This window comes from Haemaphysalis longicornis, unplaced genomic scaffold (assembly GCF_048455015.1).
Source record: "Haemaphysalis longicornis isolate Haplotype H1 unplaced genomic scaffold, Haemaphysalis longicornis Haplotype H1 scaffold_10, whole genome shotgun sequence".
Lineage (NCBI taxonomy): Eukaryota > Metazoa > Arthropoda > Arachnida > Ixodida > Ixodidae > Haemaphysalis > Haemaphysalis longicornis.
This window is the reverse complement of record NW_027526204.1, coordinates 133604614-133630304: the sequence shown is the minus strand read 5'-3', so window position 1 is coordinate 133630304 and position 25691 is coordinate 133604614. Positions and strand designations below refer to the sequence as shown.

At 47.9% G+C, this 25691-nt stretch overlaps 1 protein-coding gene and 1 long non-coding RNA gene across 7 annotated transcripts in view; one reads left to right on the top strand and one right to left on the bottom strand.

Moving 5' to 3' along the window:
• LOC144159361 (adenosylhomocysteinase-like 1) overlaps positions 1–25691 on the bottom strand; it is a 267623-nt gene that overhangs the window by 103265 nt on the left and 138667 nt on the right. The window lies entirely within an intron of this gene.
• Positions 1–25691, top strand: part of LOC144159364 (uncharacterized) — a 149421-nt gene that overhangs the window by 5236 nt on the left and 118494 nt on the right. The window lies entirely within an intron of this gene.

Sequence of the window (25691 nt, the reverse complement as noted above, 5' to 3'; positions counted from 1 at the left end):
ATGTTATTAATGTTCAAAGGATGATGACCAGACTTATACTGATTCGCAGCAGCTTTGGCTCTGTTTTACACGGTCCTTTTTCTAAATATATTTTCCTTCACTGGTAGAAAAAAGCGCAATGGCATGCGATGGAAACAGCTGCGTCGCACAATTTCTCTGAGATTTCTGGAGACAGCGAATGCAAATGGCGAGGAAGCCTTGAAGGTGAAGGGCGAGACCGCGTCATGTTGAGCAAAAGAAGAATTACATGTTACGTGACAGCCTAAACAGGACAAGGCAAAATGAACAAGAAAAACAAAAAAGCAAAAACGAAGTTGAAAAAAAAAAATAAAAAGACAGAAACCGGTATCGTTAATGCGCTTATGCTCAGCGAAAGTAACCAATCCTCCGCCCTGGCGCAGCGTCCGATCCTTAATTAAAGCGGCGTTTCCTGTATAGTAGCATTCGGCCACCCTTCTAATCACTCAGTGCAGAGACTCAAATAGCGCGGTGCACTGCACCTTCCAATTGAAACTGTCGAGAATGGTGGAGAACGCGTGCCGCTCTTTAATGAGAACTCGAAACTGCGTGATTAATGATTCCGGACCCAAGGCACGAGGCGAAGTATAGATGACTACGAGTCGATCGGATCACCATGGTTTATGTAGCGTGTTGGCGAAAATCCGTCTCCAAAGGGGGTTATGCATATAATAACACGAAGGCCGCTGCCTTGGGCTCGAACTTTTACCCTCGGGGTTAGAAGCCAAGCCGCTAATACACCGAACAGAGACTCTGTCCTGCGCCTACGGTGGGACTTATCGCACGACACCCAAACTGCGTGCCTAGAAATTAATTAATGTCTCTATACCGGCTAGTTTTATCGCAAGATTTATGGAAAACGAGATATACAGGAAAGAGGCGCCAAGCTATAGCGACGAATACAGAAGTCAACAAAATGTCAAACTGACAGCGTTGATCTAAGGTCGATGTCATTTGGGATATTGCTTGGGCCATGGTTTTCCTTGTTATAATTGACAATATAGTTGACTTCAATTGGTACTCATAAATGCAGTTAAGTGTAACGTGCACTACAGCAACCTGGAGTCTCTTCATTAAAGTCTGAATACTAAACACCTACATCAGTAGATAAGATTTTTTACCATGTAGATTACGATGCGCGTGCGTGCGTGCGTCTGTCTGCATGTGTGCGCGCGCCTGTCTGTCTGTCTGTGTGTGCGCACGCGAATGTCTGTCTGTCTGTCTGTCTGTCTGTCTGTATGGTGTGCGTACGTCTGTCTGTATGTATGTGTGTGTGTTCTAGTTCCTGCAACAAATAATAAACCACCAAGGCCACTCCGTCTCCATCAAGGCAAGGCAGCGAAAGCAAGGAACACTTCAAACATCGCACCACGTAGGCGGCAAGGCCGAAGCAGCGCCAAGCGCGCAAGACCGTTTGTTTACGTTCGCCACGGAGAAGATATCGGGCATATAAAGAAAACAACGAAAAGGGCCAGAAAGACGGATCTTGGTGGCGACTCTAAAATTAAAACGGACCTGCGCTGCCGAAAAAAGTTCCAGCAATAAAGCAAAGCGGGCAGACAGAGGGGGGGCGAAAGAGAAAGGGATCCGCGCATTGACGGTCGAGGAGAGGGACCCGGATGTTGGAAAAAGCAGCGAAGTCGGCGGAGGCGATGGACGACTTGCGTGATCAGAGATGCCGCACCGGTGGCCGGCTTTAGCAGCGGGAGGCGCGGGAGGACGAACCGGGATCGCGATATAGACCGGTCGCCTATAAATAGGCGTTCCCCTCGACGAACGTACTCCGCCGCCGCGCTTTACAAAGATCCCGCGACCACGCCGGCACCGCGGCGTCGGATAATGCGATGTCGCTGTCACTTCGCACAATAGCTGTCACTGTGTGAATAAGAAGGAGGAGAAACAGTCAGTTACTCCAGGAACGACTGTTGCAGTTCTTGAAGCATCGCATCAAATGACTCCGCGAACGCGGCACGCGGGTCTCGAATAATCGAACTTTGTATAAGTTCAATCGCGGTTACGGTAAAATGTAGGATGAAAAGGGTACGTTGCTCTCAAAATAAAGTTTTTACCCATCCCGAAGCCGAAATTAACAAGAACACCTTGGTAAATCTCGTTTGCACTCTGACGAAAGAGTACTAATAGTGCTATCAAAAAAATTACAAACTACTGCGTTTCCGAAAATAAAAATATTTCCAACATGCTGGAATATTTCTTGCAGCGTACTATTAGCGAAACGTGGCTTCTCACTTCTCTCGAACATATATGTTCGAGAGAAGAATATATAGAATATATTCTATATATTCTATATATATATATAGAAGAATATATATTACACCGATTTAAGGCGGTTATTATGCCCTGGTCGGCAAGAAGCTTCAGCGTATATATATAATTGTGCCCTGGTAAGGACGCGGAGTAACGTCTCTCGCAGCAAAACATGGCCGTACAGTAGGCTAGATCAGATGGATGAGACATGCGGTGAATAGAATAAACCGGAACTACATAAGAAATAAACCTCCAGGCCCTCGATGGGACGCACACGCAACAAAATTACCGACAAACTCCAGAATAATGTCTCTAGCATTACGGAACTACAAAAGCAGGGTCAACGCAAAGCCCCCTTTTCCTTCTCCCCTAATGACCGAAAGATGTCACGACGTTTAAGGCGAAGCCGCTACAATCAGCTTCCCCGAACGAAGAGACGGATTTTACGCTATCTCCTCCACGTCGGAGCCAGCGAAAACAAAATCAAGCGAGCTGGGCCCAGGGCTCACAGAAAATGGACTCCACGTCGCCGACAAGATCTCGTCGTTTCGGCAGAGTGCACCGGTAAACAGGCCCCCCTGGCCTGTCCACTCTGACCTCTGCTGGTTAAGCCCGCCGGGAGGGAAAGAGGAGGAAGGGGGAAAAGTCCCGGAAGCTGGCTCTCGGAAGCGCTTTAACGATAGCTTACTTCCGACTTGGCGACCCCTCCCCTCCTCGCTCTCTCGTCATCACCTACTTCCCACCGCACGCTCCGCTCGGCCGCTAAGCTTTTAGCGAAAAGAGCTGCGACGAAGGGGGAGGCAACAGGGAGATAACGGCAGTTTAGCTCCCCGAAATCGGGTCGGAGGCTGAACACACACGCGCCGCGGGGCAACGAGAAACAACGAGAGGAAAGTCAATCTGTTCCAAGAGGCAAGCGGTTGCATTTACGTGGTGCCTTTCCAGCGCGGGACGCCTCCGGCATTTAGAGAGGGACACTCCCGCTACGCACGGCACACTGCCGGGAGCAACGCCATTTCGCGAGCTTCGTCGTTTCGTGATGCGATTAATGCGCCGAGAAGGGTAGGCCTGTGCAGACACTGCTGGGAGAATTTGCGATGAAAGACAGACCTGGCAGAGCGAGAAAGGATAGGGAATTGAGCTAGCAGCCCTGCTTTCAAAGGACGTACGTATTACCGCTGTCGTCCCATCTATCCTGGGGCAGTTACAGCGCCGACGCATTAACAGGGGAGCTACTTAGGGGCTCGCAATGTCCGTTGATGCCCGTCACGCTGAGCGAAATGTGTACAAAACTTACTTTGCCGATACAGAAGGAAATATCTTCGCTGGTGTTTTTGCCGAGCGTCCGAAAAAGAGAGAGAGAAAGAGAGAGAGAGAGAGAGAGAGAGAGAGAGAGAGAGAGAGAGAGAGAGAGAGAGAGAGAGTGTGTGTGTGTGTGTGTGTGTGTGTGTGCGTGTGCGTGCGTGCGTGCGTGTGTGTGTGTGGCTAAAAAGAAAGACACGTCGAAAAAAGAAAAGTACCACTACTACTACTACCTACTACTACTAGCAGTAGTAGTAGTAGTAGTAGTAGTAGTAGTAGTAGTAGTAGTATAGAGGTATTAACAGAAAGGAGCGAACACTGGTCACGATGACAAAAAATGGGATGGGACAAACATGACATTTAACGCTTCGTCCCCACCGAGGCATGGTACCTTTATGACGGCATAACGGGTTCACTTCGATCACAAAATCGAAAAACAGATTCAAGGGAGAAAATAACTATAGTTCATCTCACAAGCTAGCTGCAGCACTGTGGAGGCTACATTGTTATCAATAGTGCGCCCACTGAGGGCGCCTAATCCGCCGTGAAGGGGGTCCTGAAAGGACACTCCCTTCTCCCCTCTCGGCAAGTGGCACCGCACGGCCCCGGCGCCTTTTGTCGCTTCCTTCGCGGTGAGTTAGGCGCCCTGAGGGGGACAACAATGTAGCCTCCACAGTGCTGCAGCTAGCTTGTGAGATGAACTATAGGAAATAGCCAAAAAGACAAAGAAGTTGGACGCGCGAAACGAAGAGAAATTGTGCTCCGGGACAACCGGCGGCGTCACGCGACTCACGCATTCGCGGACTAATTTTGTCGACACTGCGGAAATTCACATTTTTATCCTGTCCGCTTGCTATTCCTGGACCGACGCTGCGCTGGCCGTAGTAGTACGTAGCTCGTTCTTCGGGGCAAACCAGCAGTTGACAGGTTGTCAGTGACCCGATCGATTTTGCCCATTTCCAGGTGGGTAATTATCCCCGCGTAACTGGCAGGCGTGCGTACGGCAATAACAGCGCGTGGGAAACGGTATCACGGCTGTTAATGGCAGTGATCGTGATGATTTACGACGGCAATGATGAGTGACGTTCGAGGTCGAGATTGTGATTATGATCATGATGATGATGACGAAGACGCTTATTATTATTATTTCAATAAAACAGCGAGCAAAGGGATATCACGGCTGCTGCGGGGCGTGGTCACGATGATGATTGACGACGACGATGATGATGACGATGTCCTTATGCTTAATCTGTCAGGAGAAGACACTAACAAGCCACTAGTTTCGCCTCTTTGGAGCAATAAACGATCAAACAATAGCTGCTTCTTATACGGATTACATGCGCCAAACAGCCACGCCATCCGGATATGCTCCTGGGACAAAACGACAACGCGTGTGGAACGATGTTTACGACGGAATACGATAGCGACCGGGCGGAACGGGAGTGCTGAATTTTCGAGCAAAACGGAAAACGGTATACGCCCGAGGGGAGCGATAGAGAAAATACGGTGGATAACGACCGTCACATTTTCATGCGAGCCGCCGACCGAAACGACGTCGTCGTCTTCTTCGCCGCGCTCTCCAAGCAGCGTAGGGGCACGCGCATCGCTGGGTAGCTTCCATGCGATCGTGACTCCACACCCCAAAACAACCTCAGATAGAAGCGAATGCGGGGGAGAAGGTGAAACACCAGGAAGCCGCGAAATGGCTGAAGCACATAAGCCTGCAGCCTGTAACGAGAGAAACTCTCGTAGCATCATATTCCGGGAGAAAACTGCCGCCACGGTTTACCGTTCCTCTGATGCAAACCGAAAGGGGCTTACAAAAGTCACGTTCTCCTTTGAGCGAATCGTTCGGGCTGTTTACGGAAGAGGCGAGCTGGGTAACGACATTGTTCCCTATAGAATGCAGCGTTTGAATTGAAGCCAAGCCACAAACCTTAGGCCTTAATATCAAGTGGGGATTGGCTTGGCTTAAGCGCTATTACCAGACAACAGCGCACGAACAGAAGGTGTGTGTGTGAGTATATATATATATATATATATCAACGTCAGTAAACTTATATTATTTTAAATATTTTCTCGTGTGGCTCTGTTCTTACTTGCGCGCGCGCGCGCACACAACCACACACACCCGCCCCATCTGGGTGTCGTTGTATAAAGGATGCAACTATCTTTCATCGTAAACAGAAAACAATAAAAAGAAAACTTTGCATCTACTGTGACCGTGTCCCACCAAGCCCGAATTCAGTGCGTTCCGATTTCAGAATCGGGGTGCGTAAATCACAACGGAATAGTGTCGTCAATGTGCGACTTCGTCCCTGCGAATCCAGCTATACGTTACTGAACGCGTAAGTAAAAGAAAAAGAAGAAGAAAAAAAAGAAGCGGCTCGATGTTGTTGCGGAAGCTTTTCTGACAGTGGACTTTGGAAGTATCAGTAAGTTTTGACAATGGGAACGCGACCACGAGGTGGCGCTGTGAAAAAAAGAAAACAGGACACAAGTTTGACGCAGAAATTTCCTTAAAAAGCAAGTACGAAAGAGAGGGCCGCATAAACTGTAAATTCCTCTTCGGGGAGAACTATACAGCGGTCGTATTGTATATGACTTTCCGCTTAGCCAGTTTTATCGGTCAGAGCGCGTTTCTTGCGTTGAACCATTTTGCCACTGCGTTGTAAAAAAGAACGATTTAGGAACGCCTTTCCTCTAGCCACCTTTTCTTTTTCAGCCGGAAAAAAAAAAAGGAATTCGAAAAGGTACAAAAAAAAAAACATTGTTCCGAAATGGTTACCGGGAAGCGCGAACGACCCTACTCCGCCCCCACCCCAACCCTTGCCCGTTCCCAACTCCTCCCACCGCCCCCCGCTTTTTTGCGTCAGGCTTCCCCTATTACACAGCTGCCAAAGGTGAAGTGTCTTTTACAGGGCGGCATGGTCAGTGGTAACATATCGTTACTGAACGGGAAGCCCGGAGCCAGAACAATACAGGAGATGAAACGCCGCTTCCTACGGCAGCCAGATAACGTAACAAGTGTTTGCCCCAGGTCAGGCTAGCGGCATGTCTCGCGGGAGAAGAAGCTTCGCGACCACCACGATCCGCATTTCACTGCGTAGCCCCGGAATGAATTGTGGTCGCTATCAATTCGTCCATCAGGTGTCGCTATCCTCTCCTTCGCCGTCGCATCTGCGAAGCTTTGTGGTCCGCGTTACTTTTCACTGTGACATTATCTGGTCGCTTCCCCGCGCCAGCCGCAATGGGCTGTTTTCTTGCTCCGTGACGGGTAGCAAGGAATTTTAAAAAGGCGATAAAAAAGCTCCGAGGAAGAAATCATGAATGTGAAAGCTTTGGTGTCCAACTGAACGCCGCTGCGTACTCCTAGTTTTGCTCTGCGAGTACTCGCAGCTGTTGCGCCGCTGTGTGGGGTCAGCGGAGCCCCTGCTTGATATATAGGTATACTTGCCAGTAATACCGCACTCACAGTCACAGCTGCACTGCCTGCTTTCCACTTGGCTCTGCGGTTGCCCAGACGACGTTGCCTGCGAGCATTATCCTGTACTTGTGTTATTTTATATCGCGAAGCTCGTGCTATAGACCTTTATCATTTTCTTAGTCCTGGGTCATATCTTCCTGGCGCAGTCGACAGGAAGATGTGACCGCGCATGCGCAACACAGCCCAGAACATGCTCCGATCTTATTAAAGATTAACGGATGAAAAGGTTCGTAGAACGCTTTGCAGTTGCGTGGGCGCCGTTTCTCGGCTTCCGATGGCAACGCCAACGCCGGCTGTGTCGCTCAAAGGACGATTTATAACTTTAGCATTATTAAGCCGAAGTTTAATCAAACGCCAGACATCATACCACTAAAACGCGATGCGTAAGATTATGTGGGCCTCAGAGTATTGACGGCGTCATTGACTCATTCATGAAGGTATTCGGAGAGTCCCTAAATGTCGGGGCCGCACTGGAACATCAAGGCACCCGAATTGTTTTACGATCGAAGCGGTGAACAAGGCCGAAACATTGCCGCTGATGCTGGCAGACCACGAGCCGCTCAAAACTTTAAAGCGAATCGACGATGTCGGCCCCCAAATGGAGGCTGAGTTCGCATAACACTTACGCATTATTTATTACCTGCGCTTCGTGTTCGACGTCACAAGTGCGTCGAATGTCATCAGCACTTACAACCGAAGCAAGACATTAGAATTGAACGTCGCTATATTTAAATCCAAGATGAGTTGTTCGCGATCTTTCTACCACTTTGTAGATTGCGTTGTGAACGATAGCGCCTCGGTCGTCCATTAAACTTGAATACAACAATGAGAATCGATAACCGCGACCATCTATTTCGTGCCATCCACAGCACGACAACAACCTCTCAGACTTCGATTAAAAAAACATGGAGTCAAGCCAAGGATCGTGAATAAAAACAAATGGGCCGTTAAATATGCAACATCGTAGCCGCATTCAGCCGTCTATGAAAAGGACCCGAACGCAAAGCAGTAAACATGTCGGGAGTGATTATTATGAACTCGGCACTGCCACTTGACAACACGGGAAGTTACTTACCGAAGTTCAAACACATTTACGCTGTGAACATACCTTTTGAAACGATTGATATGTTCAAAATTGTGGTTGCAACGAAAGAGGTCCGTATCATAGAACTGTGTGAAACAGTCGTTCTCTACATTCGAAATAAAGCACCTTCGACCGAAAAAATAAAAATCATCCAAGTGTCCTAAAAAAACATCTTATGGTGGGAGATAAAAGTTGACCAGTAAATCCCAGTAAAGTTGACCAATAAATCACAGTGAAAAGCTATTATTCCCCAGCTCCGGTGGTGTTTTAATGCCGGGAGCTGAAAAACGACGAACAGGGTCTTATCTAAGATTAATAGGAACACCTTTGCAATAAGATTGCAAAGGCCTATCGCTGGTATAAGATCTGCACTAAGGCTTACGAAGTGGCCGCACCGTCTCGCTAGCATCACGAACTGATTCTAGTTGCCCATATTCATACTATTGACGACACTGAAAGGCATTCTAGGACGCATTTACCATTCTCATTCATTCATCCCACCCGCAAGTAGCCGTTGAGTTAGCAAACTTTAAGCCAGGTAGAAAGAAATATTATTGAAATAGTTTCTTTTGTTGGTCTTTTGTTTTAAACAGGTCATCCTGTTCAGAAACACGACCATATCGATGCAGGTAGCCAGACACATTCGGAAACAAACCTGGAAGGAAAAGAGCTAATCTACGGAGCATAAGCATGTTCATGCGCGCGCATGCGCAGACGATTCTTTTAATTGAATGTGCTCGACGGGCAAATTAACGAGACGAGCACTCGTGAGCTTGGGCTACTAAGAGTAACCCCATTTCGTGATTAGGCACGGGAAAGATGACAACGAGTGACTTTTATCCGACCCGACTAGACAGCCGAAACGAGCCAATGTCAAAGCCATTTCTCTTGTCGGCTTGCGATGTTGTACGCGACTACGCAGCGTGCAGCTACCATCCACTACGCATGGCCGCACGTGCTGGCACTGCCGCGAGCGTGACGACGTTACGCCGGACGTGACTTACCCAAACAGAGGTCAAGGGGGACGGCGGTGCGTTCGATCCGTCGAGCGCCGGCGGAGGTCCGACCGGCGGCCACGTGAGCGTGGAAAATTAAGCGTGGTCACAGTGAGATTCTGGAAACCGCACGCTGCGGAATCTAAAAAAAGGTACGGCAACCGCACGCAGACACAGCGGTAATTGGATAACGGAAACACCTTTGAACGACACCACCTGCAAGCACTTGCCCTGTTCCGCCGCTTTTCATCGTCTTATTACCGTCTTATTATCGTCTTATTATCCTCTTGACCAAGATCACTTTTGTGAGTTTGCGGAAGTAGAAATGAATATTTTCCCCCCATTTGGCTATTTTTTTTAATGCTACAGACGTGAGAGCCGAGATGTTCTGAAGAATAACAGTGACGAGAACACACGTTGGGGTAGTCTAGCCGCAAATTTTCGTCTGAATTCTCAACTCCGAAACAGGCAGCGCTAGGCTAGAGATAAACTGAGTTTGGCTGCGTAGCTCGCGTAAATTAGTACACCGAACGCTTGAGTTTGCAAAACGTTACGTTGACTGCTGCTGAACATTGCGAACACACAGAGCAATCCCCAAAGCGACCAATAAGGACGCTGCGGAGAGAAAAAAAAATGAAGGGAGAAAAAGAGAGAGAGGGGGCAGAAAACTTTAACTTCGTTTCCAGGGCGACCTTTTCAACATGTCAAAGCACCGAACGGCGACAGTTTTCTAAGGAGCTGTCACCACCAGGTGCCTTCGAAGACGCACTGAAAGTTTTGGACACAAAGTTGCGCTTTGACGCGGGCGTGGGCGGGACTTTCCGAATATCGAGCACTCACACTTAAAAAAAAAAAAAAAAAAACTAAACGCACCAACTTTATCTAGTTCACCTCCAAAACAGCCAGAGAAAAGCGAAATAAAGTATACCTTTTTTAACATCTTTATTTCGAAAGCAGACGGAAATAAAATGGAGACAGAAACATAGAATCACTCCTTGAGTTCAAGAGACAACCACTCGAAGCGACATCTATACCCTGCGCGTTCAAAATCAAGACACCCGCGTCAGAGCCACGATCTTTGATGCGGCTGACACCCGCCATACGCTGACATCTTCTCTCGGTGAAAGAAAACTACTTCACAAGAAGACACAGAAGACAGGCAGTCTATACTAGACTAGATGAGTCGCCGCGTCTCCCGTACATTTCATGGCGCGCCTGTTAGCTTGCCAAACGCTCAAGGGTTATGACAGCTGCTTTAGAAAACGCTGGGTTCTTGGGCCTCTAGTTCTGTTTGTTGCAAACGGTCGCTCCTTTGAATACATATCTGGACTAAACACGACTCCATATGCTCTTTTTTCTTTTTCTTTCCCATAACCCTTGGCGCGTTCCCAGCGTTTTAGAAACACTTCGTTGAGAGTATGCAGGAGTTCAACCCCATAGCCGGTAACCATTAGCGATTCAAGAAACGCTTTCGAGTGTTCTTCGAAGAGTTGTTTAAAATGAGGTCGCGGTAACGCAGAATACCCCTTATGAAATGTTTCAGTTACAATATCTGAAAAGGAAAATGAAAGCGTTTGGGTGCGTAGATCTACCGGCGGTTGCTTGGCTGGTGAGCAGCGCGCCATCTCTCGGTTCGTAGGGAGCCGGTCACGGAGATGATCTCGATGACGATACCTGAAGAGGTGCATTCTGGTAAATGAATGCACCGACATTTTTCTTCTCTCTTGGAGCCAGGAATACAACGTATGATCTAGGGTTATTCATTTTCGGGTTTTATACTTTTTTTCAAAATCGAGGGGTAAAAATCGGGTGCTATTTTACAAGCTGGTAATCGGGGAGAAATCCGTTTTTTCTGCGAAACCATTCCGAAATCGTTTTTTTTTTCCGGGTTAAATCGATAGATGTGCTGAAGTTATTTTAACAACTCAGTTTATTTTAGATGGCGTCACGATCGTTTTAACTCTAACGCGTTAAAGTTGGTGTTTATCTCAAGCTGGTAATCGGGGAGACTTCAGGGTTGTCTTCAAAATTCTCTCCGAAATCTGGAATTTGTTTGGAAATGAATAAATACTGACAGTAAATAGCACTGATAACTTCAAGCAAATGAAACATTATATTCGCGAAAAGCTGGTCATCTATTGTTCCCTCATCCTTGTTTACATACATTAGGGTAATCTTCTTGCGCAACTTGTCGGTCTTCATTTTGAGGCCTGTCTGATCGCTGAACGTATCTCAACTGGGAGAAGGTTCTCGCGACAACACAGCCTCCATTAGCTAGGCACAACAATCGCCGGGTAGTATTTGCCAACCTGAGGTTACGGGTGGTAGAGTCATTCCAATACTCAATGAGCTCTGAAGATGTATTTGTGGGGCTTGCTTCCAGCAGGTACTGGTGAGAACAGCGGAACGCCAGACCACAATTGTGCAGATCGCTCCTTTGAAAAGGTCCATTAGGGGAGAAATCAGGTATATAACCCGAAACTTCTAAAACATGTTCGGGGTGTAGGAATCTGATTTTACCCGAAAACGAACAACCTTAAACATATCATGTAATAACCCCTAGTATCGTCCCTCAATACATTTTGAGGCACGAGTTGCGGTCCACCAATTTATTCTTCGCTCATATATAAGCTGGAACTGAGGGGGGAAATGACCTGTTATTTGGACACGAATTCGCGGACGTTGAGAGTGGTTCTGACTTTAAAAGGGCAGAACATCCGGCCGCGTGTCTTTTAAACGACAATCTTCTCGCCTTCATTTTAACAGTTTCTGTTATGTGCAGCACGGTCCACGAACTCTTCTGTTTACGTTAAGAGTGCACGACCCCGTATACATTTAGCGCAGCGGATCTGGAGACGGAAGGGAATTAGGTCGTTTAAAAAAACAGTAAATTAATAAAGCAATTCGTGTCGGCTGCATTTCTCTACTGCTATATCGTACGTTGGTTTAAAAAAAAAAAAAACAACTCGACGAGAACTAAACAGAGAAGCAAACAGAACCGCATCCGAGTTGAGCTCGCTCATGAGTGCGCCGTTTGTTCGTAGCTCAATACCGTTGACGGGATATGGATGTGAGTTTACTGACAATGAAATAAATAAATAAATAGCAGCGAATAAATCCCGGAAGTGAGACCGTCATGGCATTAGCGGCGGTGAAAAATACAGGTAATACAAGGGTCAATTCAGTTCTATAAATTCTGTGTAACTAGCATGCCCATGTACCAACAAAAAGAAAAGGAAAAGCTGCGCGGTTGACGGGGTGGACTAGGCAACGTCTCCAACTTTAGATTTCTCTGGGCGGGCTTTGAAGAGCCGCTGCGGCGCGATAGTGAAAAGCTGGCGAATAAAAACGCCATAAACAATAAGGAAACATACATAAAGATCAGAAGAAGGGAAAACAAATTCAGCAGCCCCGTAACTCCACAAGAAAAAAAAAAAAAACATTAATGCGGACTACGGGGGGAAACATTCATCAAAACGCCGACACCATTTCTCCCCGAACCGTCTTTCTTATTCCAACCTGGTGTGCGTTAAGCTCAATAAAAAAGGAGGCCTGGCGTGGAAGAGTTCCTTTCGCCTCGGGCTACCGGAGTTACGCACTGTCTTCTCTTTGGTTCGCCACATAAAAGAAAGCCCGTAAGTGAAGCGAAAAAAAAAACGAAAAAAAAAATGTCAGAACAAAAAGTGGGTCTAATGCCTCTTTATTTCATTTCTCGTAGAGCGCCTTATATATTAAAAAGCGGTGCGGTGTTCATGAGAATCCCTAGCCCCGGGTACAAATGAAATGTCATTTTCGATGCGTTCACGCCTTACGCCTTAACGGGAGTGCTGTGTTGCCTGGGGACAACGGGAAATTGGCGGGCGTGAAATCGGAAATTCAGTCTACTGAAGTCATACGGGCACGAAGGAAGAGAATGCGCTACGAAGTTAGAGAACCGGCTAGCAGCGACGTTAGAGACGAAAGTCGCAACATGGTGGGTTAGAAATAGGTGTGACTTCTCTCGTTTTTTCTTTCCTGCCAGAGGCGCCAATTTCCGTGCCGGCAATCAGGTTTATTTCTACTTTTAACGTCGGGTGTGCGACTCTTCTTACATTCCTTGCCGATTACTTGCGCCTGACCGCCTAGACGGGCTCGTGGTAATGCTTGATTGAAAGATCACCTTTTTTTTTTGTTTGTTTTTTAAGTTATACATAGCCCGGTGAACACAATGCTCTAAACAAATGCGTGAATAGCTGCGAAGTCTCGCCGATTATCACAGTGATTGTCAAGCATCCGTTTCCCAAACTTCTCAGATTTTTAACATCTTTATCCAGAAAAGCACGAAAAGAGAAACGGAATGTACAGAGTAATTTTTAATATAAGCGGGATTTATTTCTAGATTTAGAAATAGAATAGATTTAGGGATACGAGAGGAGCGGCGAAGGCTATCATCCCATACATTAGCGTGGCCTGAATGTCGGGTTGCACGCAGTTTAACGTAGGAACATGATTCATAAGTTTATTGCTTGCTTATTTTCTGCGCGTGGTCTGATTGACTGACTGATTGATTGATTGATTGATTGATTGATTGATTGATTGATTGATTGATTGATTGATTGATTGATTGATTGATTGATTGATTGATCTACACACTGATCGATGAGTGAGTGAGTGAGTGAGTATAAAAGCAAGCTACTGAGAAAATCTTTTTGTTTTACTTTCAACCAATATTTAACCAACCCACAACAACGCAAGTTCGGCATTGTGCACACCTACCGTTCTGTTCTTCACCGCTCAAGGAAGCCTCGCTAAGAAAGAAGGCTCTACGGCACCTATCCCGAGAATTACAAAAAAAGAAGAAAAAAAAAAAAACATCGCTAGACGGCCGTACGTTAACTTCCGTCGCCACCAGTCCAGCAAATGGGCGCTGAAAAGCTAGCCTTCGGGTTGAGCCAGTTTTGCAACTCGCCATACACAACATGCACTCAACGCCGTGTCGCGCGTTAACCAACGTTTGCGTGCTCGAACTCACGTTCCACGTGCGCTACACTCCTTCAAGCCTGCTTCCGATCTTTAGCAGCCCGAAGTGCGGCTACCGGCCAAGTTTTATTCTCGGTTGGGGTCTCGGGAAGCCGTCAGGCAGCCAGTCGATTCTGTTTGCGACACCGCCAGTCCGTCGGCTCAGGCAATTTCGTTGTTGCGCGAATAAGCCGTTTTTACGAGCCTCTTGTCTTCTTTTGTGTTCGTGTCGACGAACTTACGTCACTAAGCGCATTAACAAGGATCGTCTCCTTTTTTTCTCTTAATCCGATCAAATGTAAGCCCCGCTACGCACACGCCCGCAACCGAAGCACAACTAGCACGTGTTCAGAGTACGATGCCCGGTTCGGCAAGCCATATAATGCAGGGCAACGTCAGAGAAAAGTACGTCAGCGAACCTTTTATTCGCTTAAAGCGACCCTGCAAAACTTTTTCCAACTTTTTTTAAAATCTTAAATGCTTGCAGAACGTAGTCACCAAACAAACACACCCAGTACTTAGATTACGGAGTCTAACCAGGGCTACGACACTAATCTGAACTTTACCGTGCGATTGCTTGCTTCGTTAAATTTAAGGCAGCCAGCTAAATTTAACCAATAGCGCACCAATATTACACTTCAACTAACCGTTTTTTTTGTTTTTTTTTTCAATTTTGCGTGTTCTGATTCATATCTTAGCGTTCGCGTTTCTATTGCCGCGTATTGTACTTCAGCTCCACATCCAAAGGGGGCCAGTAGCACAAATTGGAAAGTAAAATGATCCGGAATAAAAAGAATTATTGACCAGAAAACAACGGTTTTTAGCGCTGTTTTCTGGTTACAAGCTCCCAAAAAAGCTGACCGCACCACAGATTGACCTAAGGGCGTGTAGCTAGCCACGTTGGAGAAATCAACCGCCCGGTCACCTCCTGACGCTTCTTTTGAGTTACGTTCCGCAAGAAAGTGAAACTTCGGCGCCTAAAAATGAACCAAGACCGGCGCTCTCCCCCGGCGTGGCTTGTGAAAACTCCCAGAGGGCCTGCCAAACAAGCAACGCGGTAGGCGCGTGACTTTGCAATGCATCAAGCTGTTCCACTCCACTTCGCTCGTTCACAAGCTTCCATATATAATCCACTGGGGTTAACGAGCGTATCTTTCAGAGCCCCGGCGCAGAGTCGTCAGAGCCTATTCATGCTCTCGTTAAAATGCGGTAGCACTAGTGAAGGCCCCACTCTACAAAGAGCATACATCAGCAACCCAATAGGGCAAACAGACACAGGGACGAGAAAGGGAAACGACACCAGGATGTTCACCAAATAGCTCGTCTCTCCATTTTTCTTCAGCAACCCAATAGCCACATTTGTTATCTAATGTGGAAGTTTGGGCCTGTGGTTCCATTATCGCTTAAAACACCAGGCAAAAAAAATTGGAGCAGCTCGCACTAATGGCGCAAAGCCGGAGAAACAGCGGAGCTGGGGTCGACCTAGCTTATTCCGGCTTTTCTAAGTTTTGCTAGGTTAGGCTTTACGTTTCGTTGTGTTTCCCGATGTACTTGCTAGGCTAGGCTAAAATTTGAAGGGTGAGGACTAGTTTAGCCAGATTTTACAAGGGTCCCCCACACTGACAGCGGCACCCAGAAGGGGAGAAGCTAGGTCGACCCCCGCTCCGCTGTTTGTCCAGCCTTGCACAACTAGTCCAAGCTGCGCCAATTATTACTTTTTGCGTTTGCGTAGCCCAAGAAAAACTATCACCTCCAAAATGGTGTGGCAAAGGGTGCGAAAGCCGGCTTCAATGCTATAATACCTATCTGCGGTGGTGCACCTTTTACAGGCGGCGAGGTTTTTTGGTATTTTTTTGCTAACACCACCGGACCAAGCTCAAGCAACAACAGCTCCGCAGCTAAAGACGGTACACAACGAAGAGGAACAAGGTATAAGAACAGTCACCAGTGACTTTCCTTGTGCCTTGTTCCTCATCGTTGTGCAGCTAGCGTCTTCTTTCTGTTTTTTAAGCAACATTTATATTCACCAGCAAAGAGCAGTGGGATATCATACTGCTTAGCGAGGAACCTGACATCAAACAGTGGGCCAACCAGAGGGCCGAAGACGCCGCTAAGAGCCAAGAAATCCTGGCCGTCATCTGAAGCACACCGGCCCTAACCAGGCCTTTCCCCTGGACACAATAAATTTACTCCCCATGATGGCCGCCATCGCTAAGCCCTCATTTTCTCCTCTAAAAAACCGTCGCAACCCGCCGCGGTTGCTTAGTGGGTAAGCCGCTGTGCTGCTGAGCCCAAGGACGTGTGCTGGATTGCCGACCGCGGCGGCCGCTTTTCAGATAGAAGCGAAAAGCAAGCACGCCTTTGTGTCGAGTATTCGGCGTACGCCGTAGGTTCCCAGGTTGTCAAAATTAATCCGCGCAGCCCTCCACTACGGCGCGCCTCATGGTCCAGGTGTAACGTCGGCGCGTAATGACAGAGAAAAAAAAAACTTTTTTTTTTTAAATCCCGCTTCCCACAGCCTCCGTTGCAACTCCTCGCCTCATATCAGAGAGCGTGCTACACCGGCATACGAGAAACTCTGGTATGCCTCCAATTTGCAGATGTATATATATAAGCACTATGGTAAGCTCATCGAGACCACTTTCATTTCCCGCTTCACTTCAAAGAAAAAGAAATTACCGTGGTTGAACGTGCTTAAACCAAATTTTTCCAGCGATAGGTCCGTTTTCGCGACCAGACCACGCCGTAAACGCCCAGACAATTACACCACAAAGCCCCCTTTCCGCATCCCTTCCCTTGGAACGAACGAGCGATTAGACACTTTCAATGCGCAAGCGCAAGAGGTACTGGCCTGCCCTTGGATGAGCACGAAGGTCAGATTGCCGATACCAGCCGTTCTCTCGCGTTAGAGATTTCGCTTTAAAACCAGAAAAGAAGACACCCAGCTGATCTTTCCGGAAGAGAGCAGTTAACTACACAAAATTCGCCGATGCGCAGTCCACCTGACTGAGCGCGCGGAATCGAGTCTCTTCAATTACCAATTACCCGCTGCACTTTGTGAGCTGTCGTATACGTGTCCAAGAGGTCTAATTACGTCGATCCCGGAACCGGCCTGAGATCACGTTTCGTAGTCTCGAAAACATCCCCGAGACGAGTCCTGGCAGATCACCACCGCGCGGCTCCCGTACACTCGCCAAGCACTTCCTGCTTCTTTACGCCGAATAAAAGTGAACATTACCTTTTATTACTTGGATCAAGCAGCGCCTTCAGTGACATACAATCTCCTGTGACCAGTAAAATTTAGGTTATTTCTCGCCTTTTTTTTTCCTTTGGGATTCTGGTAGTATTGAGTTAGTCAGGCGCACAAGCTGCACCAAAGACAGCACCTTAACTGGGTCACTTTTTATACCAAGAGACCACAGCCGTGACACAAAGCTAGCTGCACCCCCTTCCCCCTCCATGAAAAATACTGACACCGACGCCCTTAAAACAAAAGCTCGCCTACTTCAACCGCACACGTACCCACATAGAAACACACACAAAAAAAACATTGAAACATGAATTCAATAAAACCATGCCAAAGGTCTTAAAAGAAGCAAAATATTAAAAAGAAGCGCCAGACACGAAAACTGCGAGGTGCGCCTGCCTCTCTCTCTCTCTCTCTCTCTCTCTCTCTCTCTCTCTCTCTCTCTCTCTCTCTCTCTCTCTCTCTCTCTCTCTCTCTCTCTCTCTCTCTCTCCGTTCTGCAAGCATTTAAGATTTAGAAAAACATTAAGACTTGTAACGACGACTGCGACGACAAAGCATCGCGCATCGCCGCTTCAGCCGACACTAAAGCCCTGCCGCAGTTACTTTTTTTTTTCTTCCTCCGTTCGTTTCCGGTGTGAGCCCATATCCCCATTTGAAAAATATATCTTCCATTCAGACAGTAGAAGTTTTCGCCTAAAACGCAGCGGAATTCGAAAAGTTCAACTTACTACAAGTGTAAACCACGCGACACAGATGTGGCATCAACGCCGCTGTAACGGAAGCAAAGCCTATTCAGTTGATTACCCCCGGTGCAATCAAGTCTAAAACAATAGCCTCCCTCGATGCGTTGGCGAAACAAAGTAACGCACCAACAGGCTGCAAACGGAAGCTGTCCGCATCGAACCGGGGCCGCTGACAGCGACAGGCAAGCAACGTGTCACTTCCGGCCTCCCACTTCCGGCGACGGTCGCGCCCACCCGGATGTTTGCAACGCTGCCGTGATCCTCTCTCTCGTCTTTTTTTCCCTTTTCTTGTCATTCCTGCTACCTCGTGGGCACGGCTTATTACCTAAACAACTTTTCTGCCCTTCTACTACAGCGGGCTCGAATCCGACCTCATTCTTTACAATCGGTTCCCATTGTTGCCAGTAGCGCGGCCGAAGGCACGGCATACAAGTTTGTGTTTTGCTGCCAGGGATGCCACATCAGTGCTCTCTCTTATAACCGCCCATTAAGAAAAAACGAAACAAAACGCCTTATCAAATAGGACCAGCCTGAACTGTTTTCCGCCCTTTGGTCTACAGTTTAACCCCGCTGTAACGAGCACTGATATAGCGAATTATCGGCTATAGCGAACTAAATACAAAATTTGGTTGGTCACGCTTTATTTCAATGACAATTATTCTTTTATGACGAAACTGAAACCGGAGCCGTGCGACATCGCATATAACGAAGAAATATTTGACCAGGAGGATGAGAAGCTAACTAGAAAAACGCCCCGTAGCCCTAAACTGCAGAAGTATAAAGACCCTTTCGTTAGTGTATATTGGAAAACTCAATCCTGCTCCGTGCTGTGAGACTACAGCCTTCATCAAATAAATAAGGACGCAGTCCTGTCTCGTCAAGTGAACTCTGTTCTGTTGTAATTTCACGTACTCATGTTCCGGTTATTTTTGGCTCGAAATGCAACAAGGAGAAAGGTAAGGGTCACCTTGTGTATAGTGCGTTCGAAGCCTCAAACAATGCATTTTTGTCACACTTTGTTAAAAAATGCATTTTTGTATAGAGTATTTTTGCGGGAGCCAGATTGTCGATTTGTTATAGCCGATTTTTATCTCTACTCTTGTAACGAATATCGGTTATAACGAACAAATTTGCTGTCCCCATACTACTTCGTTATAACGAGGTTCTACTGTATTCACAAATGAACAAATGATGCGGAGGAGATGCTTGGAAGATGAGAAATAAAGTGCTTTGCCACTTTATTCTCCTCTCCATCCTCCAGGCAGGAATCATTGCCAGCACAGCCTCCTCTTCCAAGGCCTCCTCTTCCGAAACAGTTGCGACTACCAAGACACGCCAGCTCATCGCTTTCGATCTATTTCGAGACCGCAAGAGACAGCCGCTGTTCAAGATTAAGGTACATCTGACCATCTCAGCGGTGTCGTCTAAAACCACTGGTGGTTGACAATATTCTTGGTCCTTACTGAACGCGATTCACAGCAAAACTATCCCGGTCGGTCAAAGCGCCAAAAACAACCTGCTCACACCACTGCACAGAACTAAGCAGGTACGCCGAACTTCGAAGCGAGCCCGGTTGGAGGCCAGAACCCCCCCTTTGTCGGCTACACAGCTGCGACGTCACTGCGCGGAACTGGACGATGCGGAAACGCCGCAGCATGCAGCAGGATTCGAGCGGCCAGCGAGACCTCTACGCTGAGCTATTGTGCACGTCGCCGGCACCGAAGTCATTAGGGAGACGCAGCGGACTACGGCAACCTTGTCGCGGCGGGACCATGCCGGCCGGACTCTCCATTCCAATAAGGGTGCTGGCACAGCGGGCCGATGTCGATCCCCGAAAAACCCGTACACGCAGTGATTTCTTATATATTTATTGGTCACTGCACCAATATATATATATATATATATATATATATATATGTGTGTGTGTGTGTGTGTGTGTGTGTAGCCTGTACTCTTTGACGTCAGTGCATACAAAACATAGTTCGCTTATAAGAGCCCAACGGGGACTACAGTGGCATACCAATTAGAGGGAACGATAATAATATAACCTTAATTAGCAGGTAACAGCAGGCAACAGTTCCCATGCCCGGTTTCTGATGTAATTTATAAAACGCGAGCAATTTCAGCGAGCGAACTTTTGGCTACGCCTTTGTTTTCATCATCATCATAATTACCCTAAGGGCTCCTTACGCGGTATTACATAAGGAGAGGGGGGGGGGGGGGTCGAACACGCCCACACAAAGCACACACGAAAGCACATTCGTTTTATTCAAATCTTACAAAAATAATTTTCTTTAGCTGTTAGCTGGCTGAATTAGCGCAGAAACGTCTGCTTTACCACTAACGTTCACAGGCAAACATTACCTTCGTTCATTTACCAAGCTCTGCAGTATTCTTGGTAAATATATATATATAACCAGTTGAACCAGTTGAAATCCGCGTTACAAGAAAAAATTCCCTATCTGTGAAAGTGCTTATGAGGATGAAATGAGCTGTTTGTGATAAAACAAAGCTTAATCTTCTGACTTCTAACGAACTACGCACGCGCGCATTACGGCGCACTTCCCAAAGGTGTTTTCTACCGTGCACCCTCATCGATCAGTTCAAAGCAACCATCACACTTCAGCGGTCCTCAGGTAACCAATAGCGCGAAAGGAAGCAATGACGCAACGCAAGGATCCTTCTTACTGACTCAATGTTGATTAAAGTGGCAATAGCCGAAGGCTCCCCCTCTTGCCTTTCCGCCAAACGACAAGCGGCTGGCCATGACATGCCGCACTGTCCTTCACGGCGACGATCGAAGAAGCCCCGTTATACATAAGACAGCGACGGCGCGAAGGAGGCGGGCGGGGGCCGAGGTACCATACGGAAGAGCTGAGCAAGATGGTCCGTGGCCACGCCATTCATCTTGCTCTGACATGGCCCGGGGCGTCGCAAATGGCTTCCCCATCCACTATCCCTTTTCTCCCCGCCCCTCCCTTCCCCAATCTCTCTTTGTCCCTTTTTGTCCCTGTTTTTCCCCATCGGATTCCTCATTTGCATCCAGTGTTTCGCACACGCCGCTGCCGAGCTCCTTTGAGGCTTCCCTGAACGCCCTGTCTTCCGGAAAAGAAGCCACAGAAGGTGCGTCATCGCGAAAGGAATGCTCGCAGTGACCGGGATTTCTGATTGGCCCGGAATCTATGACGTCACCGGCAGGAGCTGCGACGCAGCCAATAAGTGAGCAAATAAAAGGCAGAGCGGGAGGCGGACGAGCTCCGCTCTGTAGGAAGTGCCCTCGCAAGCAATAACGAGGAATGTGCTGCTCCGCTGACCGCGTCCCAAAAACTGCGGAGGAGACTGCGGCATCCCGTTTGTTTCACTGCAGGTCTTAAAAGGCGCACAAGGTGGGAATAAGACCCACTGCAGTGCGCTTAAGGATTATAATTTATTAAAGCACGTTTTTTTTTTTTTTTTTTTTTCCAATTGCAGCGAGCATGCGTAAAGAATTTTTATCGGGCGGAGAGGGCGTCTCGAGTCTGACCGGGCGCGGAGCAATGTCCTGTTTTGCGATCCACAGGCCAAAAGACAAGGTTTCGCACGCCAAATCATTGCGCAGACTGAGCTCGCCTAAGGGAACGGTTTCGGATTAATCCGAGTCAAAGCCATCATTGCGCAATACGCACAGGAAATTTCAGTATGGATGGGCCGCTTGCTCAAGTCTCTGCGCCCGCTAAAACTATCGCCAGAGTACTACAAGCACCCATTCTTTCCCAAGACTCGAACTCGCAAAAACTTTTTCGGAAGGCCTCACCTGCTCCCCCTACGCCGCGAGCACTGCTCGCCAATAAACACGGCCGCGCTGTCCGAGGAAAATTAATGACGCCGGCCCGGGCTGTTTGCTCGCCTGCGTTTCGGGGCAGCGCAGCGCACGCGCGTGCTTATTTCCTCAAGCTGTACAAACTTCGGAGACAGTTTCAGCAAGCCCTGCGGCCAGCGGCACCAACCGCGTTTAAAAACAAAGGAAGCCCTGAACACACGTGCGCCCATATACTCGCAGACAGCCAGGTCGTGGCAACGGAGTCGGAAGCACGGATGAAGAGGAAGATGAAAATACAAGGAGGCGATGCTATGGAACTATACGGAACAATAAAGAATAAAAAAAGGGGGGGGGGGGGGGTTGGTCAATCCTCTAAATGGGTGATAAGATTAAGAAAAGGATGAGAAGGGGGCGATGCTTTAGACCTATTGAAAACTAAAGAGAACACCAAAGCAGCAGAGGGAGATTGTCCAATCCCCCTAGCTTGGTGAATGGACAAAAAGAGGAACAGAAGGCGCTGTTGTGGAACTATAGTGAACTAAGGAGGACAAGAAAAAGGAAGAGGTCTGCCAATTCACCCAAGCTTGGCAAAAAAAAAAAGAAAGAGAAGGCGACGTCGTGGAAACATAGCGATTCAAAGAGGAAGAAATGAATATGAGGCTGGCCAATCCACTCGCGTGGCGAAAGGAGGCGATTCTGTAGAGGTATAGTGTGCTAAGGGGAACAAGAAGTAGGAGGAGGACGGCCAATCCCCCTAGCTTGGCGAAATGAGGAAAACAGGAGAAGGAGGCGATGCTTCGAAAACTACCGCGAACTAAGGAAAAGGGTGAGGTTGGCCGATCCCCCTAGCATGGCGAAGGAGAAAAAGGAAAGATGCAGATGCCGGGGAACAAAGTGGAAAGCAGATGATAGATCCCAGTCTAAATTCAATCGCTCGCAACCGCTATCAACGAAATAGTGACGGTAGGCCTGGCGCGCGGGGGGGGGGAGAGAGAGAGAGAGAGAGAGAGAGAGAGAGAGAGAGAGAGAGAGAGAGAGAGAGAGAGAGAGAGAGAGAGAGAGAGAGAGAGACTTCATTGTATGAGGGGACATGAAGGGAAGGAGAGGGACACGGATAGAGGGAATTCTCGAAACAATAGCGCGGTAAAGGGTTACGCGGTTTGTGGAAGCTTTGTGAGGTCACAAATCACTCGAATTCATATAATAGTTCGTAGGTTTCGCGAATAGGCAGGGACACGAGAGTGGTTATTACAGGAGTCCGAAGGAAGAAAACGAATAACACTCATTTCCCTCTCACTGTTGTACCTCCGAGGGCGAGGCCATGGATTCGAATCCCGGTCGCGGATGCCGGCATTCATGGAGCATGAAGAAATCCTCGGGAGCACAGAATGTATACCGCAGACAGTCTCGATAAATAAGTATCCTTCCACTACGGCACGCCTCACGGTCCAAGTGTACAAAACTTCGACGCGCTACGCTATAATTCGATTGATTGATTGTGGGGTTTAACGCGCCGACGCAACGCAGGCGATGAGGCGCGCCGTAGTGGAGGGCTCCGGATTAATTTTGACCACCTGGGGATCTTTATCGTGCGCCGAAATCTCGTACACACGGGCGTTTTTGCTTTTCGCCTCCATCAGAAAAGCGGCCGCCGCGGCCGGGAATCAAACCCGCGACCTCGTGCTCAGCAGCGCAACGCCTTAGCCACTGAGCCACCGCGGCGGGTTATAATTCGAACCATTGTTCATCGTACACCCCTACTCCTATACAGAGACCGACACAAGCCCCACGTGAATTTCCCCGCACCACGCACGTACACATTTTCGTTTACGTTTACTTTACCCTGGCGCTTTGTTTCTCGGCGCCTAACAAAAAAAAAAAAAAAAAGGCGGGTTCACCCCAATTTTTCTTTTTCTCTTTTCTGCCAAAGTTATCTCGCTTCTTCCTCCTCTCCCGGCGTTTTGCTCTCCGTTTTCAACCAATGTTTACGGCATCGAGCAAGACAGCGCTCCTTTGTCTAGCTTATAGCTCGCCCTACAAGCTACGCTATATAACAGCGGACAGCGTTCTCTAGCGGACCAATCCTTCTCTGCCGACCGCCCTTGCAGACGCCTAAACGCACGCAGAAAAATAATAATAAAAAAGAACGTTCTAGACTCGGTAGAGGACACATCCTTCCGGTGAAACATCACTCACTGGGATTGGTTCCTTGTCTGCTTGCCGACAGTGCGGTGTGTTATATTCCACCCAGTCGGGTATGGTTTCTCAGCCATGTCGTCGTCAGCCTTCCTAGATATACGTGAGATATACGGGCTGTGGTTACAGGAAAAGACTAGGGTTGCAAAATATTTACTTCGTAAATAGTGGTTCGTGATTGGCTGTTCGGACTGGCGCTAGCCAAGCAAGCCAATCACGGCTCACAAACCTTCCGCTAAGCAAGGCCCCTACAAAAAAATAACGAACAAATTAACCCTACAAGAGAATAGTTTCTTTGATTATGGTACAGGCATTACTTCGAGCCCTGACCACCGTTATGTTGCAACCATGAGGGGAGGGGGGGGGGGGGTGTAGTTGAGATAAGATGGTGGGAGAAGGGGATGAAACAAAAGGGAAGTAGGAGGAAAGAGTCGGTGAAACGAAGCGCAAGAATGTAAGATTGATTTCAGCATATAATCGTTCCAGCTTCCCCACGGGGTTCTCTACGAACCTGAAGTTATTGTAGGACTACATATAAAAAAATTACTCCCACCTCCCCTCGCGGGAACCCCTGTGTAGATGCGACGCATAGGGGGTTCCGTTGTTGTTTCCGTTAGGTTGATTCTCCCATCGCGTGAAACGTGCCGTAAACCCCCTGCCGCGGCTATGACGCAACGTGGCGCGGCTATGACGAAACACAATCCAACACAATCCACTTTAATCCAATCCAATCCAAATCCAATCCAAGCCAAGCCAAGCCAAGCCAAGCCAAGCCAATCCAATCCAATCCAATCCAATGTCCCTCGCGAGAGAGTGTTCGCTATCGGAGAGGAGAGGGGGTGAGCGGCGGAGAGCGTAGCTCGCGCGGCGAGGGGAATGGGGGAGGGGTGCGGACGGACAACAACGCCGTATGGAGGGACAAGGCGAGTGAATGAGATACAGTCGCATCTAAAAGAACACTTCCTACGATTTTTCAGGGGGAAAGCCTGCGTGCACCCAGAGTGGAAGACGAAGTGTTTATTGTAAGTGCCAATTCAGCCCCACACGGCCCGTGAACGCGGTATGAACGCGTTGGTTTTCCTGGAAGCCTCGCGGCTATCTTGAAGAAAAGTATAAAAAGCGTGGTGTATAGAAAGGGCTAAGTACAAAAGACTTCGCATGCTGCCAACAATTCCATCGCGTATTAAAAACAGAGGTCGATAATTTTTTTATCGGCACTTCAGCATTTATTTAGGTATCGAAGCATTTGGTTAACTAGAATTAACGAAATAGCTAGCTCAGCAAAATTAAGACGACACCTACACTTCGTCTGAAGATCTAAAACGATTTGGCCTCTCTTTGACCTCGTGGCACATGTTGCATAAACTATCCTTCTGTGCACATTCGCTGTCCCACTCCTATCCTAACATCCTCCGTCATCCTCCATCGCTTTACTCGTTTCGTTTTACGCATTCCCCCTCCCTGCGGACTAACCACACACCCAAGCGGACGAATTCATTCTTATTCCTTCCTGCTAATAACAAAAAAATAATTCGTTCCAACCTTCCGCTGCCTC